This window comes from Panicum virgatum, chromosome 3K (assembly GCF_016808335.1).
Source record: "Panicum virgatum strain AP13 chromosome 3K, P.virgatum_v5, whole genome shotgun sequence".
NCBI classification, from domain to species: Eukaryota; Viridiplantae; Streptophyta; class Magnoliopsida; order Poales; family Poaceae; genus Panicum; species Panicum virgatum.
Genome location: NC_053138.1, coordinates 46,374,687 through 46,389,119, shown reverse-complemented (window position 1 = coordinate 46,389,119; position 14,433 = coordinate 46,374,687). Strand labels below are relative to the sequence as shown.

General features: G+C 44.4%; 1 pseudogene; it reads left to right on the top strand.

The window, feature by feature from the left end:
- The first annotated feature begins 2,385 nt into the window (after nucleotides 1–2,385).
- On the top strand, nucleotides 2,386–14,135 carry LOC120700962 (annotated as a pseudogene).
- The last annotated feature ends 298 nt before the right edge of the window (nucleotides 14,136–14,433 follow it).

The window sequence follows — 14,433 nt, the reverse complement described above, 5'->3', positions numbered from 1 at the left end:
ACCCCATCAATCGTCCGATAATACAATTCTTCTTCCAACAACACGTATTTGATTGCTTGGAATCTGATTTTTTTGTTCACCTTCTTGGAGGGATCTTTTAAATAATTGTGGCAGAACCAGTTTGAATTACACCAGTTCGAGTGCACTAAACATCTAAACGCACCTCAACCGGTATAATCATAGGTCTGTCGGGTAACATCCCGATGAAACCACTTGATATCGGATCGTAACACAAGTATACATCCTGCTCGAAGGTGAGTCAGAGATACAAGATTCCACAATATTTTACATCACATAGATAAGGGGGTGTAATTTACATCAGAGTTTTGAAGCTAGCAAGTCAAGGCAGCTTTTACAAACTTATTTCCAAAGGAACTTAGAGAAGTTTAATAGAAACTACGTGTAAAAGAGAAGTTCTGCAGCGGAAAAGAAAAACACAACTATATACAACCGTCATAGGGTAGATATCATGGTAAGACCGAACATGACATCATTCAGCCGAGTCATAACTGGCCGGGGATGGTTCCCATTCCATAGACCAACCAGTAGGTATAACACTAGGCCAAGTCAAACTAGTGTTTGGGTCTTCCACGGTTATTTCTGAAAACAAGGTCACAAGTAAGACTGAGTATACTAATACTCAGCAAGACGGGCCCATCTAAGGGTATATAACATCCCTTTAACTAGACATGCAAGGTTTGTGAAGGTTCTGGGGTTTCTTTTGCTGAAAATCAACAAAGAGTAGGTCCTTATTTTCAAGTTTTAGCTTTCAAATTCTAGTTTCATTAGCCATTCTAGGTAAGCACCTATCTATAAAAACATGGTAGAGAAATTAATTTGCATCCAACAAGATTTAGTATCATCATTGTTTCACTTCTTACTCTATGTGGCAAAGAGATTAAGCAGTCTCAATATCCGTGAGCAGCGGAACAGTTCGAACCGAATTTCAATCCTTGCAAGGTAAACCTAACACACACGCTTGGAGCACTGTCGAGTCACTCCCAAGCAACCATTTTCTTCTAATTCCGGTTCATGGATCAGTGCCACTCTCCCTGACTATAGGGCACCAACCTCGTCCCTCATAGTCGTAGTGTAGCGCTACAATTTTTATTAGGGCACCAACCTTGTCCCTCATCCATTTTATTCATCCTATACCTAAGAGAGAGTGGGGGGTATGTCCATTTGACGGGCCGATCAGTTACTAGACTTGCCGCGTACCATATTTACGGCATGTGGCTAGTACTTTCAAATGCTTAATCAACACTACCACACACTGCGACCTTAGCAAATTCAACTACACAGGCAGAATATCCAAATTCCTTCCATGGTCCTTATAGTGATTGTAGGAATTTAAACAGTCAACTCCTAAAAAGCTCGCGAGTGATAGGCAATCACTCGACTTTTACCGGTCCTATTAGCATAGCATCTATTCGGACTCAGATCAAGTGTTCAATCAATAGGAACATAGAATTATGCATCTAAGGTTTTCATTCAACTCCAATAACTTAAATGCACAAGTAAATAATAACAATAAATTGCATAATTTAAAATAATAGGATTATGCACCGGGGCTTGCCTGTAGAGGTGTCTATAGAGTCAGTATATTGGGGTTCTTCCGAATCGGAGTTCGGGACTTTAGTTATTTCAACAGTGTTAACTTGAGCTTCAGAGAAATCCCCATCTGGCTCCTGGATGAGCTCATACGTTCCGTCGGCTAACGATGTTGTTTCTATATGCAATGCAATAAAAGTAATTTAGAGAAGTGCTTGAGTATAGCTTTCCTTTACTAAAAAGTTGGAAACCAATAAAGTAAACATTTAAGATTAACTTAAAAGTTTTACTTTACTGGGCAATGGTTTATAGAGTAAAAGGGAACACAAAGAACTCCATAAAATAACATGGAAAAGGGGTTTTATTTCAAAAAAATGGATTTTTAAAAGAAATATTTGAAGAATATGAACAAGATACTAAAAGAAAATTTTAAAAATATGAACTAGAGTTCACTAATAGTTTTAGAAAAATTATATAGAGCTTGACATACTCTAAAGAGCATGTGTTTAAAGGCTCACTCAAAATAAAGTTTTGGAAATAAAGATATAAATAAAAAGGGCTATATGTTAATCTTACTTTTAGAATAAGTTACAAAAGGAAACAAATCAAACTCATGGCATCAAGCTGTAGAACTAATTAAAAGAAACACAACAAAATTAATTTGGCATTTTTTTATTTTTTTTATTTTTCTAAGATTTTTCAAAGTTCACAAGAAAAGAAAAGGAAAAGGTTTGAACTTTTTGCAGAAAGGACCTCGGGATTATTTGAATGCATGCAATCGGGTCCTTGGCCGGATTGGGGAGGGAAACAGGGAGTGGCCGGCCGATTCCGGCGATGGCAATCGCCGGCGTCGAGGGCCAGAGGTCTAAAGAGCAAGAAGGGGCCATGGCGCACCTTTTGGTGTGCTTGGGTGCTAGGAATAGTGGCCGGAGGAGGCTTGTCGGTGGGGAGCAGGGCACGGCGGTGAAGGTGAACGGCAATGGCGGTGCTCCGATGAGGGATTGGCAGGGAGGAGGGCCTGGTGAGCTGCACTGGAGCAAGACGGAGCTGCTGGAGTGCTTGGAAGGGACGTGGTGGCGCTGCAACGGTGGGTCGACGGCGGGCGGGAGCTCGCCGGAGTTGGAGAAGGGTGCGGTGGGGTTTGGCCGGCGATGGGGTTCCGCCTGGCCTTTTATAGGCCAATCGTAGAAAGGATGAGCACGGAAAAAAGCTTCTGGAGGAGATAGGCTCGCCGAAGAGGTGAAATCGGTGACGGCGCGGGTTCTCCATGGCGGCCGGCGACGTGATGTGGGGAAGAGCCCTCGGGGCAGCGTGGCGCGAAGTGAAGGGGCCAAGTAAAGGCGGTTCGGTTGGCGGCGGTGCTCCAGGCACGACGCGTGGAGCGGTGGAGGGCCGACAGAGGTGGGAGAACGACTTTCCGTGGCGGCGCGCTCGCCGGAGAGGGGAAAAACAGGGGCAGCTTGGCAGCGCGACGTGACAGGCATGTGGGCGGCCAGCATAGTGGAGGGGTGGGGTCCAGGAGGAACAGGGAGGCGAGGCGGTGCTCCAAACAGCGGCGCAGGGCAGCCGGCGCGCGGGGAACCGGTGGCGGCGGCGGCCTGCCAAGCTCCAGCGAAGCTGGAGGTTGAAGATGAACTGGGGGACTATTTTGCAAATACAAAAAAGTTAAGGGGTCTAAGTGAAAACCAAAATTTGCCATTGATCTAGGGCTCAAATGAAAAAGTGCCCAAAATGAAAGTTGTTCAGTTTTTCAAGACCTACAACTTTCATGTTGTGCAAATTTTCATTAGATCAAAGGATTTTGAAATATTTTCAAAAGTTCAAAAGAACTCTATTTAATAAAAGAAAAACACTTTTTGATAGCCAATTTCAACAAAGTTTAGGAGTAATTTGCAATAAAGCTGCCAAAGTAATGATTACCAGCACATTTGCAAAAAAGCCCTTCACAAAGTTGAATTTGCTCCCTAAGTTAAAAACTTTTGCAAAAGGAAACTTGTCATTTTTCCATAATTACAAAAATACCCTTAATTTTGCACTGAAAATTTTTAGCTATCAAACAAGGAGAAACACAAAATTCACACATTACCCTAAGTTCTAATAGCTAGACATCTGAGGTGTCACAATAATAAAAAATTTTCTTCCTCCAATCATGAGCTGCAAATTCCAAGGCCATTACTCCTTCCATCAGCCGATATCCCGAAGCATGCTGAGCCAGCCGATTTGCATCACTATTATGAAACTTTGGAACATACTCGATGGTTACTTTTTTAAATTCCTTCAGCAATCGGAGACATTCTTCATGATACAAACGTAGAATATCATCTTTGAATTCGTACTCTCCAGTTAACTGATTAATCACCAGCATGGAATCTCCAAAAATTTCAACCGCATCAGCTTTAATTTCTCGAAGTAACTGAATCCCCTTGATAGTAGCACAATATTCGGCTTGATTATTGGTCGCAGATACCTCAATTGGAAATGATAATTCAAAATTTGCCCCCCGAGGGGAAATCAGCGCCACACCAATTCCAGAACCATTCCCACATGAAGATCCATCAAAGAATAAAGTTTAAGGGACAAGATCTACCATGGTTAGCTCCGATCCACAATGTTGCACGACAAAATCGGCTATGGCTTGGCCCTTAACTGCTTTAGCCGATTCATATCTCAAATCAAATTCTGATAAGGCTAAAATCCATTTCCCTATTCTTTCATTTAAAATCGGCAGCGAGAGCATGTATCTAATCACGTCATCCTTGCTTATGACAACACACTCAGCTGATAATAAATAATGCCTAAGCTTAGTGCAAGAAAAATATAAGCAAAGACATAGTCTTTCCACTTGAGAATACCTTGTCTCAGCATCCAGCAATCTTCTACTCACAAAATATATAGCCCTTTCTTTTCCTTCAAACTCTTGAATAAGGGCCGATCCAATAGCACGCTCATCAGCCGATAAATATAATTTAAACGGCTTGTGCTTTTGGGGAGGAACAAATACTAAAGGATTTACCAAATAATGTTTGATCTTGTCTAATGCCTTCTGGTGTTCCTCTCTCCATACAAACTCTTGATCGGCCTTCAACTTCAGTAGCGAGCTAAACGGCTGAATTTTTCCGGACAGAATAGATATAAATCTCTGAATAAAATTAATCTTGCCGATCAATGACTGAAGTTCAACTTTTGTCGTAGGGGCTTCAACTTTGTCAATGGCTGATATAGTCTTCTAATTAATCTCAATTCCTCGCTCATGTACCATGAAACCCAAGAATTGGCCAGCCGATACACCAAAGGCACATTTATTTGGATTAATTTTGAAACCATGCCTCCTTGTGCATTCCAAGGCTCTACGCAGATCGGCCAAATGCTCTTGGTACCCCTTCAACTTCACAACTACATCATCAATGTATATTTCCACAATATTAAAAATGAGCTCATGAAAATATAGTTCATGGCTCTATGATATGTAGCACCGGCATTCTTCAGTCCGAAGGTCATAACCACCCATTCAAACAGACCAAGATGTCCTTGACACCTGAATGCAGTTTTGTGAATGTCCTCTTCTGCCACAAAGATCTGATTATATCCAGCATTGCCATCCATAAAACTGATCATCTTGTGCCTAGCAGCAGCATCTACTAACATATCCGCTATCGGCATAGGATAACCATCCATCGGCGTGGTTTGTTGAGATCCCTGAAATCAATACAAACTCGCAACTTTCCATTTTTTTGTAGACAGGAACCACATTAGAGATCCACTTGGCATAGCGACACTGCCGAATAAAATTGGCTTCAATTAACCGTGTGATCTTGGCCTTTATATCTGACAAAATCTTAAGATTGCACCATCTTGCCCCTTGCTGATATGGCGGATATCTCATTTTTATAGGTAAACGATGCTCAACAATGGATCTATCCAAACTAGACATCTCATAGTACTCCCAAGCAAAGCAATCCTTGTATTCTTTTAATAAATTCTTCAGTTCCTGCTTGTATTTGGGATCCAAATTAGCACTAATAAACGTCGGCCTTGGTCTATCACCATCTCCAATATCAATTTCTTCTAGCAAATCGGCCGATGTAAACCCGTTTCCCAACTTTCATTCTTCTTCTAGGAATTCATCCATTAGGAACTTTCTGAAAAATCGACTGCTTGGATCGGTGTAGAACTATTACCAGCTGATTCATCATCAGCTTTAGCTTTGACACGCCAAACTTGTTCCTTGACTCCCTTTTTGCTTAGAGTTTGCTCTTGTTCTCCATCTATGATCTCCAGTTGGCGTAGCCTCTGAACACGCCTCTTCTGTGATCTGCTCAAACCTCCTGGACACCATTGAGAATGATTAGTGCGATCTGAATCAGGTTCGCATTCCGGATCCCTCCGCATCGGTTGATCATCTTGCACCCTGTCATCGGCCATCTTTTCTAGCCGATCATGCGCGGGCACTCTTCTTCCAGCAGGATCACGTAACATGGTCCTGCCCCCCAGTCGATCATGCACCGATATCTTTTTTCCTAGCCGATCATGTACATGAGTATGCTCACATCGGTAAGACTCATCGACATGACGTGGCCTTTTATATGATCGGCTACCTTGACCATTGCACTCGGGACAATCATATGCCAATGGCAATGTCAACCCTTCTCCCAGCAGTAGACAAATAAATGACACCTCCAATGTTCTTTCTCGTGACGTGCCTCCTCCTCTTTGCGCTGCTGCCTTCCGTGGTCACGCTGGAATTTGTTCAACAGCATTTGAGACATGACACGTCTACGTGGCACCGAAGAACGTTTGGCCTCCTCTTCTTGTTGACCCTTTCCTTTGACCTCATCGGCCGCTATCTGTACCTTAGGATCAACAGCCCCAGATTTTCTGGCCGATGATAATGTCAGGATCTTGGCTTGAGGAAGATTTCTGTCTCTAGCCACGTCTACCATGTTAGTGGTGAACGGATGCCGGTCGATCTTCATTGTCATTTTGGGAGTTTCAAACTTTAACTTCCCTTGCTCAAGGGCCAATTGAATCTGCTGCCGGAAGACTTTGCACTCATTGGTATCATGTGACGTGGCATTGTGCCACTTGCAGTACTTCATATTCTTAAGCTCTTCTTCCGACGGGATCTTATGATACGGCTTTAACTTGATCAACCCTTCCGACAACAACAAGTCGAAGATCTTGTCGGCTTTGGTGATGTCAAACCCATACGACTCTGGTTCCTTCTTCCCAAACGGACACGTCACCGGCTTCTTGTTGTTTTGAATCCACTCAGCCGATGCGATCGTTTCTTGTTCCTCATCAGAATCATGGTCAGTAGAATATTCTACATAATTTATCTTCTTCTGAAAAGACTTCTTAGACTCGTATGATCGAGTCTCTCCTGTCATCCGGCTTGCAATCTAACTGATGCTCTCAAACTCTTGTGATGCATATTTGTCCTTGATGTGTGGCAAGAGTCCATTAAATGCCGCATCGGCCAACTGCTAATCGGACAGTACCAAACTGTAGCATCAATTTTTAACATCTCTGAACCTCTGAATGAAGGAAGCAACCGATTCATCATTCCTCTGTCTTAAGCCAGTCAAATCAGTCAACTTTAATTCAGTAACTCCAGAGAAAAAAACTGATGGAATTGTCTCTCCAGATCGGCCCAATATAATATGGAGTTTGCTGGTAAAGTGGTGAACCAAGCAAAGGCCGATACAGATAAAGATAAGAAGAACAACCGAACTCTAAGCACGTCTTGGTTGCCTGCTTCTCCTAACTGTAGAAGGAATCTATTGACATGTTCCATCATAGAAACTTCTCCATGCCCTGAGAACTTGGTAAAGTCAGGCATCTTGTACTTGTGTGGGAGAGGAATCTGATTATAAGCCGGAGGATAAGGATTCTTATACATAACAGACTGATGTTTTGGCCTTAAGCCAAATTGCTCCCTCGTCACTTCAGCTATCTTAGTGTTCCAATCGACGTGCTGATCAACTACTGGCATCTACTGAAGAGAAACCATGTTTACTGAGTTTGTCATTATTGCAGGCTGTGGTGACATAGGGGTCATTGGTTGTCCAGCCGATGGCATCTGGTGCGCTTGCTGAGCCACCCGATTGGGTGTCTACTGATTTATTGCCAGCGTGGAGGTAGTCGTTGGCAGTTGAGCTGATGGACTAGCTGACTGCTGACCAGTAGATTCCATGTATGGCACGTTGACATATCGTAGTCCTCCAGTCATCTGTTCCTGGAAAACACAATTAATCCCACCTTGATGGGGAGACTGTGAAATCAAAATCTCCGAGGGAGACTTGGGTTGGAGCAGGATCACGAGACACTGCTGTGGGGTCATCGGCGGTTGTGCCGATGCGTTGAACTGTGTAGCCATTTGTGGACTCCATGTATTATGTGTGTTCGGCTGTGCTGCCAATGCATCTTGGTGAGAGCCCATCGGCTGAGTAACTGATGGATCATGCTGGCGAGCCATCGGCTGAGAAACCGATGTATTAAACTGTGCATTGGACTATGAAGTAAAGAAATCCGGCAGCATACCATACCTGGTAGCCAGATTCCACCCTTTTGGAAATCCAGATGCAGATACTCCCTGCATGACTATAGGCGCAGCCTTGGGAGTTGAAAAGATTGGAGCAGCTGGAGTCGTTGACGTCATAGTAGTAGTCTGTGGCTATTTTGAGCCGACAAAGCTGTTGCCATAGATACTTCTAAGGGGATGTACTGCATCTGATCTGGTTGTATGTAGCAAGGACCCATGCAATCTGGAAACGTGCCTTCTGTAAAAGTCTTGACTACTGCATTGTGCATCGTGTTGTCCATGACTGTTGTGCTCTTGAAAAATGCTTGTGCCACAGCTTGAGACACCGCATCTATCATCTTGTTGTCACGCTGCGCTTCCGTCAATGGCTGGAAGGATGGAAGATTAAACTTCTTGATTACGTCACCCGATCTGGTGACGCTATATGACTTGAGGCATTCACATTTGAATCTTTCCACGAGATCCAGGTACTCCTGCTTTTGATCCTCCTTGAGCTTGCTTTCATCAGCAGGGATGTAGTTACCTTCGCTGACTTCAGATTTATCAGTAATATCCACCATGTTGAAGCTTCCAATCCCACCGGGCATGCCAAAAGATGTGTTGACGCAAAAATCAACACACTGGAATACGAGGGCAAGTGTTCGTCAAGCTCCGGAAAGTCAACCAAACGTGCCAGTCAATTTGACCTGTAATTGACAAGGGATAAAATAAAGTCTAATTCGAGAGCATATTGGCTGGAATTCCAAATATCTCTCACACAGGCGTATCGGCAGGCTCCGCCGATATAGAAGACGACAAAAGAATATTAAATGCGGGTGCGTAGTAAAAGAGCACGTCGGTAGGATCAGCCGATGCGGAAAATGACAATATCAGCTTAAGATAGCCGATTGCACGTGTATAACAAGATCTAAGCTACGAATGTGTAACTCGGATGATGTAAGCTCGAAACAAATCTAAACCGGCTTTTAAGATAACAAAATGTTATTTCAAAACCAAAAGCTGATCTAATATGTTTCTAAGCGGATAGATGTGATAATAGCCAAAAACATAGAAAACCCCTACAAATCTAGCCAATATCAATAAATTGTGAATAAATCTCGAGGAGAAAGCAGTGATATGCCCGAGATCAAAGCCTAAATAAACTCGATAACTTTTGAATAGATTTGAACAAAGCCACAGCGATACGTCCGGTAGCTAAAGCTCAAATATACTCGGTAAAACGAAAACTCACCATGTCGGTATTTTAACCGTCGGCCTACCTAGGGATGTCCCAGGTAGGAGATTGTTTGGGACAGATCGCCGCATCTGGAATTTGAAGGTAAACGCAAGGAACACAAGACACAGATTTAGACAGGTTCGGGCCGCCAGAATAGCATAATACCATACGTCCTGTATGGTGGTGTGGTATATTGCGCCCTGCGCTGGTGTGTTGGGCTCTGCTGAGCCTCTTCAGCCTGCCGATCTAGGTACCCCGCCCTCCTTTATATAGTCCAAGGGATGTGATACTAGTCGGTCTACAAGTAGGAGTTCTAGGAGGATTATAAGGTAGAGTCCTAGTAGGATTACAGACGAGTCCTACTAGGAGTCCGATTTCTTCCTTCTTTACTCGGAACTATGTGATGTGCATAGTCCCGTAGGCCCGGGTCTGACAAGCCCCCGAGCGCTTCGTACCCGAGTACTGCAGGCGTCGAGTACTTCTGAAGGCATCTTCAAGTGCTTGTGGAGTCCTACAAGTGCTCCGTCAAGTGCTCTGAGTGGCCTTCCGAGTACTTCCATGGCTGCGTCGAGGCTGTGTGGTGCTCAAGCCCCGAATCGTCTTCTTTTATATGGTGCGCGATGAACTCGTGCTCCATATGGAGTAGCCCCCGAGCCTTAGGTAGAATCGCAGAATCAGGCTGAGGGTCAAATCAATCTTCAATCTTCTAGTCTTTATCTTCCAAGAGTTTGAAAAATAAGCCGTCGATGACTCGTATCCTACAGCCCCCGAGCCTTGAATTCAAATTTCGAGATTTAGAATTAAGGATCCAAACGTCGTGGCTCACGGTGTAGAATTTTTCTTGCTTCCAGTCTTCACATGAAGCAGCATCGAGTAGTTTTGTAGAGTCCAGCCCCTAGGCTTGGGAGCTAGGCAAGCTGTAGAGACCACATTGAGTAGTTTTTTGTGTCCAGCCCCCGAGCCTGAGGCTGGATATGCTTCTGGAGATATGCCGAGTTATCTGTGCCGATGAAGAGATAGCTAGGCGTGGCAGCTGTCGGGAGCATGCCTCACCCAGCAGCATGCTTCAGGTCCAATCTCCTGTATGAGAAATATAGAAATATGTTGTAAAATGATATACATAATATCGAGTCGGGTGTGAGTCCCAGCATTGTGAAATGCTTTTTTTAAAAAATTGTGTCTTGCTCTCGCTAGGCCATTTAATTTCCCCGAGCAGTTAGCCTATTATGTTTAAGCACCTAGTTTTGTGATTGCCATAGCCCATAGCACAGGACTGCAGCCGCGTGCACGCATAGAAGCATAGGCGCATAGAAGAATCGAGGTTTCACGGATTAAGGCATGGGCTCCTCGAGTACTTTAGCAACCTTTGAGAGGAGACAACAAAAAAGAAGTCGGCAAGGCGACAAATGCGCAGCACGCATAAAGCAGTCGATGGGCCTGCGGGTTGCGGACAAATAGTCGGCAAAAGTGCAGGTCGCGGACAAAAAAAGTTGGAGAGAGTGCGGGTTGCGCACAAAGTAGTCGATCATGGCGTAGCCCCCGAGCGTGACTCCGTTCGAGAGGCATACACAAAAAAACAGTCGATCTTGTAAAAAACAAGTCGAAAAAGATATAAGTGACTTAGCTTGACTGAAGCCGACTAGTCGGAATCGATTCCGACTAGTTATTGATGGTGCGAAGCCCGCTCTCGACTAGTCTTCTAGTTGGGAAAAGTAGTCGAAGTAGTTGATCATGTCTCGGCGAGTAGTCGGAGTAGTAGTAGCTGTGGCCAGCTGTCTTCTGGTAGCTTCGTGTGCATGTAGCAAAATTTTGCTAGTTGAACTTTTCAACCGCACAAACACGATCGGCGGCCCGATGCTCTGTACCATCGTGTGCTGTTTCTTCTTTTTTTAGTAATATATAGTGGCGCATGGCTTCAAGAAATAGGCTTTGACTCTTTGGTTGTAACCGCTGCTTCGGATCTTTTTTGACTTGAACTCGGACTCGGACGATCGGCTTGTGCGGCAGCAACATAGGATTAATTCCGCGGGACCCGCAGGATCTCTGGCTAATAGCAGATGAATACTTCTATGCTTCGGATTGTGACTCGCAGGTTTGGATGAGCCGCCTGGTTTTTGTCTCGATTTCGATGTTGCAGCTGAACAAAAGACCAGACCGTTGTTTTGATAATCTTGACGTAAAGATTGTCGATTCGCCGAGTAGATGGATTTTCGATGATAAGGTACTTCAAGCTCTCCCAATGATCGCGGCGATCGGCCCCACGGTGGGCGCCAGCTGTCAGTGTTTTAATCGTCGGCCTACCTAGGAATGTCCTAGGTAGGAGATTGTTTGGGACAGATCGCCGAATCTGGAATTTGAAGGTAAACGCAAGAAACACAAGACACAGATTTAGACAGGTTCGGGCCGCCAGAATAGCATAATACCCTACGTCCTGTGTGGTGTTGTGGTATATTGCACCTTGTGCTGGTGTGTTGGGCTCTGCTGAGCCTCTTCAGCCTGCCGATCTAGATACCCCGCCCTCCTTTATATAGTCCAGGGGATGTGATACTAGTCGGTCTACAAATAGGAGTTCTAGGAGGATTACAAGGTAGAGTCCTAGTAGGATTATAGACGAGTCATACTAGGAGTCTAATTCCATCCTTCTTTATTCGGAACTATGCGATGTGCACAGTCCCGTGGGCCCCGGTCTGACACACCAGCAAATCAAGTCGCTCGAATGTGAGGCGTCCTTGATCAACTTGAAAGAACTCGTCAAAAAGAAAAGAAAAGAGGCGAAGTCGCCGAAAAAGTGCGAAGAAATTGTAAAGTGTTTGTTGTATTGGATGTGTATCAACTTTCTCCGGTCCCGTACAACTAATATTTATAGTCTACGCTAACAAGTCCTAGCCGATTACGGCAAACACATTACTTGGCTAAAAATTAAAGACTTTCTAAAAACAAACTAACTAAATGTTACAACCGAATCACTAGAATCCTCGTAGAGTTCGGGCTTCCTTCTTCCTTCCTGACTTCATCGGCAACTCCTCATCGGCCGATCACCAAAACGAGCGGATCAGCATCTTCATGGAATATCCCTCTGGCCCATCGGACGCACCCCATCGGCTGATTCTGACCATGTACATCTTTTGGTTTCTTTCAAATCGGCAACCTTTCCTTTGTCAAAATCACCTTCCTTGACACGTGTCAAAAAATAGTGTCAACACAACCAATGCAAGGGAGTTGTTCAACCTGAGGCACTCCTCACTTAGGGTCACAATTGAGAGGGCATTTGGGGTACTCAAGAACAGATTCAGAATCCTAGACAACAAGCCCTTCCACCCTTACAAACACACAGGTGAAGCTTGTCCTAGCCTTTTGCATCCTGCACAACTGGATCCTAGGCTATGGGGTAGATGAAGTTGTGCCTAATGAACAATGGGTGCCACCTTTGGAGCATGACACTCAACCTGTTGATGACATTTTGTCCCAAGACTCCTAAGCCATGGCAGCCAGGAGAGATACAATCTGCAGTGCAATGTGGGATGAGAGGGGTACTCATAAGACTTGATTCATGTTACTTAATTCTCTGTAATATCTAGTTTGTTAGCCCTGGTCTGGAACACTTGGATTTGTGATGCTCATGTAATAATGTTTGGACCTAGCTGAGACCAATATTGCTATAGTTTTTACTATTTGCCTTTATGTTGTTGCCTTCTCTTTTCATATGAGCTCATGCTGTTGTGACTATTAGGATGGCTCATGCTAGTGTTGAGGATGCTAGTGGTCAGGATGAGGCTCAGGTAGCAGCTGCAGCTACAGCAGCTGCAACTGTTGTTCCCCCAGCAGCAGCACCTGTTGCTCCCCCACCAGCAGCACCTGCAGCTGCTGGACCAATGAGGTGGAACAATGCTTCATCCGGTTTTGTTCTAAGGAGGATGGCACAGCTTGTGAGTGATAGTAGTAGGCCAGACAAGGTTTTCAAGGATAAAGGATGTCAACCTAGTGGCCAAATAGTTGAAGGAGTTCACTGGTGAGATTGTTAGCCCCACTTAGATGTACAACCACCCCAGGAAGTGGAGGCAGAAGTGGGCAAAGGTCTCTAAGTTTAAAGATTTGAGTGGGGCTCTTTGGGACAATGACCTCAATGCAATCATGCTGAATACTGACCACTACAGTAACCATATCAAGGTAGAATGAAAACCTATTCTTTTTTACTTAGGTTCCAATTGAATTTATGATAGTGACCTTACCTATTAACCCTTGTGCAGGACCACCCTAAGTATGTTGAGTTTCTTAACTGTCCCATTAGGTTTTACACTAATATGGAGGCAATTTTTGGCCATGCAATGGCAACTAGGAAGTATGCTGTAGGTTCTGGTGAGGCACTAGGGGCAGAACCAAGATGATAATGTGGCAGCAAAGATTGAGGGCACTTCATTCAAGTGTGCTAGTGAGGCTCCATCTAGCCATGACATATCCAGCAGTAGCAAGGCCACTGAGGTCTTGACCAATTCAACAGTTGGGGGCAAGAGGAAGAGGGGAGCATTCACTGAGGATGAGAAGCTGATGTTGACTAAAATGTCTGATGCAGTGAACAATGTTGCCAATGCCCTTAGGGAGACTGGACCAGCCCATGTTGATGCTAACCTCTACCTGGCTGTGATGGAGACCACTAGGTTCAATGAGGAGGCACTGATAGTAGCTTACACCTACCTGCTCGACAACAAGGCCCAACGCAGGGGCTTTGTTGGCATGAGTGATAGCCATAGGTCTCTTTGGCTTAGGACCTTCCTAGCCAAGAACTACTACATGTACAACTGGTCCATTGCTAGGGTGCATGGACCTTGAGGGGGTTGACTGTAGAGATGTATAGTTCCTCCACCTCCCTCCTCCACTCTCCTATTTTGACTACAGTTGACACATTGGGCTGTTGGATCTTGTGCAGTTGGTTTGGCTAACTTGCTGGTGTCCTTTTGGAGTTTTATTTTGCTGAGAGGGTAGCTAACTATTTGATCTACTTAGTTGAATGGAAATATTTGAGGACAATTTGGTATTGTAAGAATATTTGTAGCCTCTGTTGGCTACCTTCATACTTGATTACAATCATGCTTCATTTCTGTCATTTTAGTCATGTTTGATTGCTGTC